Source organism: Periplaneta americana, chromosome 5 (assembly GCF_040183065.1).
Source record: "Periplaneta americana isolate PAMFEO1 chromosome 5, P.americana_PAMFEO1_priV1, whole genome shotgun sequence".
NCBI classification, from domain to species: Eukaryota; Metazoa; Arthropoda; class Insecta; order Blattodea; family Blattidae; genus Periplaneta; species Periplaneta americana.
Genome location: NC_091121.1, coordinates 172,667,997 through 172,673,250, shown reverse-complemented (window position 1 = coordinate 172,673,250; position 5,254 = coordinate 172,667,997). Strand labels below are relative to the sequence as shown.

At 32.6% G+C, this 5,254-nt stretch overlaps 1 non-coding gene across 1 annotated transcript; it reads left to right on the top strand.

The window, feature by feature from the left end:
- The first annotated feature begins 847 nt into the window (after nucleotides 1-847).
- LOC138700584 (U5 spliceosomal RNA) lies at nucleotides 848-963 on the top strand. Its single transcript, XR_011332397.1, has one exon. It is a non-coding gene; the product is annotated as a U5 spliceosomal RNA (small nuclear RNA).
- The last annotated feature ends 4,291 nt before the right edge of the window (nucleotides 964-5,254 follow it).

The window sequence follows — 5,254 nt, the reverse complement described above, 5'->3', positions numbered from 1 at the left end:
AGAAAGAGAGAAAGAAAGAAATGAATGAATGAATGAATGAATGAATGAATGAATGAATGAATGAATGAATGAATGAATGAATGAGTAAAGTAATAAATTAATTCTGTAATATGTGTCAAAGTTAATTTGACTGGGAGTACAAAGTGTTACTCAACAAAATTTCCGTTATTGGTGTGCCAAAAACCCCCACGGAATTTCAAGAGACACCACTTCACAGTATCAAAGTCTCAATATAGTGCGCGGTATCTTGCTTTGGAATTATCGGCCCTTACGTCTTCAAAGAAGCCGCTAGTCGCTAGAACGCTGGACTTATGATTCTGCAGGCCCGAGTTCCCATCCCATGTGTGTTGGGCAAGCTCACGGTCCAAGTAACACACAGGGATTTTCTCCGAGAGCTGCGGTAATCCTGCGGTATTACAACAAATCTCCATCGTCACTTCATCTACTCTCTGGTTTCGAGTAGGCCAGCTTTCTATGGCATACCGTGGGTAACGACTCTATCGGTAAATTTATCTACACAACTGCCTTGACATGGGTGAATGTCGAACAGTCAAGTAGCCATCATTAGTTAAAAAAACAATTGACGAGGTTTACATCGAAGTCTACGGCCCCTTTAGACACTTTTATACACTATTTACAAAATAAAATAAATAAGCTATAGTATTATCACAGTCTAGTATAAACAGTCACGAAGCTTGAGTTGTGAGGATGCTAGAAACTATATACTATGCAGGTACTATTTCACATTGTCTGTAATGAGGCAATATTAGCGATCCTAGTGGTTAGCAACTATCCATGGATGCATATTTACTGCGTATTGAGCTTCGTGACTGTATATACTAGACTGTGGTATTATGATCCCATCAAAACGCATAAATCTTTCCCCTTTTACTAAAGATTTCCATGGAGGAACAATTGATGAGTCTTTTAAAAACTTTTATAGTGCTCAGTGGAAACTGGGCCAAAATTATTTTTAATACATAGTCCGAGACTATCGGACATTGTCTAGTTTCAAAAATAAACTAAAATTGCGCTTTTTCAATTCAGATTCCTTTCAGTTATAAGCCCTTTGCGATAGTTTTGTAAAAATATATATTTCTTTTCCTTCCTTTCCCCTTTTGTCTCTTGATCAGCTGATGAATTTATTATCATACCCTTTTTATTGTGAACTTTATTTAATTTCCGTATTTCTTTTCTTTCTTCTTATTATTTTATTACATTCCATTTTGTTATATTCTTCATTACGTTTTCCATATTAACCATTTGTACTAAATGAGTTGGTTTCACTATATTCCAATGTATTTTACTTTCTTTTTTCTATTATGGTATTATTTTCATGTTGTTTAGTGTGGATTTTATTATGCTATTATTATTATTATTATTATTATTATTATTATTATTATTATTATTATTATTATTATTATTATTATTATTATTTGTAATATATTAGTATTCTGTTCTTTAACTTGTTAAATTTTCACTGCTTGTATACTTTTGTAACCTGGTGGAGTGTAAGAGAAATCCCTATGGCCTAAACTCTGCCATAATAAAAATAAAGAATTATTATTATTCTTTTTGTGTGTGTTAGTTTTGATAGTTTGAGTCCGTGTATAGTTGGTATAGTTAATGTATTTAGTATAATTTTTGTGTTTAATTGTATGGGTTTTGTGTGTTTAGATTAGATTGTTTGTGTGTTTAGACAGTATAATTTATGTGTGCAGTTTGTATAGCTCTTCTGTATTAAGACTATAATTTATGAGTTCAATTTGTATAGGTTTTTGTGTGTGAGTTAAGACTGTATAATTGTAAAATTTGTTGTGTGTTTAGTGTGGTTAGTTGTGTGTTCAGACTATAATTTATGTGTTCAGTTTGTATAGTTTTTTGTGGATGTTTAGTTTGTATAATTTATGTGTTTAGTCTGTATAGTTTTTCGTGTTTAGCTTATATAGTTTGTTTATGTGTTTAGTATGTAAGTTTACTGTAAGTTCTCTTGGACTGGTTCCCAAGTGTAGTAGACTTTCAGTTCACCCTGCATCCCTGTAGGGGCCGTTGCCCTTATGAATTTTCAGGCTTTTCATACTCATATTTATATTATGAAATAAAACGCATTGCATTAATACAACAAAGTACATAACTTAATAGTGTAATTAATGTTTCATCAGTGTAGGCCCACATTCTTTACGATAGTAGTAAAAGTAGGGTATTCTAGTTTACGTAGTACAAAGGATAAAAATTGTAAATATTATTGTAAATATTAAAGTAGGCCTAGTCTATGTCTTTTTCTGTCCAACTTGACAAACAGGAGTCGCGTGAGCAGACAAAAGTACTTCGCTTGTTAGATACGTGTAGGCCTACTTCATCCGCTACAGTAAAAACTCCAGTAATACTTAACCTTGTACCCTCCTGGGACGAAGTACGATCCCTAGCTGTGACTATTTTAATAAATATAATTACTTTATTTGCTAAACAAAACAAACACTGAAAACCAAACCAATTAAAACACAGCACACCTGTCTTCTTAACTGCAACAGTCAAGACTTAAAATTCAGAGGCCTTAAATTTCAACCAATCAATATCGACCGGAGGATCACCAATCTTCAAACAAACAACTACCTGCAAATTTACGTAACAGATTTTATTTTAGTTACTGAAAAGTCATCATCGTCATCATCATCATCATCATCATCGTCATCATCATCATCATCATCATCATCATCATCCTAAGGCACCACAACATCAAAATTGAAAGTTTTGAACTTCTCAATAATTCTCTTCCAGACACTTCCGTCTTTGGCTGCCTTCAAATTGCCACTTTCATTTTCTTCAGGTCATCCATCACATCATCTTTCCGTCTCAATTTAGGTCTGCTATAGGTTTACATTTTTTTAAGTTTTTACCATTCTCTGGTCATCCATCGTTATTATGTGCCCAATCCATCTTATTTTGAGTGATCTAATATAAAGTGACAAGTCATATCAAATTCAAATATAATATTGTATAAATTAAATTTATAGTTAAAAAAAAGTCTGAAATCTCCGGGAGAGAAATTTTGGGACACAGTGGAGGACAATCCCTCTGGAGCAACCCCTGAATTTATAACAGATATTGTTAATATTAATTTGAATTGGCTGAACAAGATTCAAGACACAAATATTTCATAAACAATTTATGGACTTAGAGCCAATACCACCAAATTTATTTAACCTTAACCCTCTACTGCATGAGTTATTTTTTTCTCAAATAACGTTCAGCTGTTTTATTGGCGCCATACACTCAAAGATAACAACTTTTTAAATTTTCTTCGACTCTGTCTTCGCTGCTAACTTCAGAGCGTTGCCTCAGAGCAACGGAATGCATATAAACATCACACAGAAAAAAAAAACATATAAAGTTTTGTGTTGCTTTGAGGCAACACTATGCATTAAAGGGTTGTTACTTAAAGTCTTCTTAATTGACACTTAAAGAGATAATGCATTCCACCAACACAAATTGGGCTTTAATCTCTCATTAAACTACATTTAAGTTAATTGGTCAATATTCGGTAATTTAAATAATTATTTCTGCATTAAAGACAATAATTTTCATCATATGGAGGAGAATGATAGACTTGACATTTGGAAATATTGATTTCTTACCAAAACGGACTAGGATGATTTTCGAAAGAGAAGATTATTTTAATACAATGGACGAAAAAGATTTGGAAATGCGGTTTAGGCTAAGAAAAACATCAGCATTGTATATATTGAATAGTACAGAAGGTAATTTAGAACTTCCAAATCATAGTTAAGTACTTCATAATATTATTTAAATTACACATTTATATAAGAAAAGTTTAATCAATCTTAGGGTTGCCTAAAATACGGAAACTGAAGCAATATGGATAACAAATTTATCGCGTAGGCATAATATTATATTTGACGGTATTGGAATATCTCAAATCCATTAAGTCTTTCCATTTTGCTTGTTGCATGATATTTCCTTGTATCCGCTTTCGTACTACCCGTTTTTTCTTCAATATTGCTGAAGACATTTGAATAAGGTCCTTGGCATTGAACTCTATTTCCACTTATTTCCAACCTTTCGCCTTTTCTTCTAAATTTTGCCCATCTGTCTTTTTGTTTTGGATGATTTTAATAAGTTTTGAGGTTACCTTTGTTTATGATGACATTTTATAGTCGTAATTAAATTTAACAAATGAACTCACTATAAAGATCACTGCTTACCACAGTCTAGTAGTACATACAGTCACGATACAGCGCTCCAAGCGGCTAGCGACTAGGAATACTAGGAATAATATATTGTGCCGTATTTCGCATTGTTGTGAAGAAAAGGAAAAGTTGTGTAAACTGTGAAATTTCGTTATTGTTTGTAATAAATGTTAATGGCTAAAATACAATAATTGGAATAATAAAGTGAGACAATGAGGAGACGTTTCTAGTGCTATAAATTGTAAGAAAAAGAAGCCAGAGTTATCTTTCTTCTGAAAGATCCAGCAAGGTGAGTTTATAAAACATAGTAGCCTATGTACTTTAAGAAAATAATAAATAAACCTTATGTAGCTAATATTTCAATAATGGAAGGAAGGTGTTAATTTTTCCAAAAGAACACCATAACGAAAGTATAATACATTTTGTCATCTGCTAGGGAAGGGGTCTGTGATGAGGCGATAGTAGCGATCCTAGTGGTTAGCATAGCACGTGTAACTGTCAATGGATGCATATTCCTTACATATTGAGCTTCGTGACTGTGTACTAGACTGTGATTTTACTATGATTCCGAAGGCCATGATAACTTAATTGGGAATTAAATTAATGGACTTTATTTTAAATGCACATTAGTTTGATGAAATGCAAACGAATTAAATAAGATTTATACATCTTGATTACACGACTTTTAACACTGTATCACTTCGGAATATGTATAATGAAACTTTCTTGTGTTAAATTCTAACGTACCTTGTTTACATGTTTCGACTTTTTATGGGTCATCTTCAGAACTGGTCGTTGCTTGTCTTGGAGCCTTTTGTTTTGTTTCCTGTGAAGGTGTGTTCGTGTGGACTAAAGTGGAGTCAAAGAGTGCGTGTTCTTAAATTGAGTTGTGTTGAGAATTTCATTGGGGTGTTTTTTTGTGTGCCTGTATATTTCATATTGTTCTAGTGTGTTTAGTTTCAGGCTTTTTGGTTGGATGTGTAGCATTAACTACTGTATTTAAGTTAAATAACAAATGAGTTTGTTATGAATTAGTAACATATTGG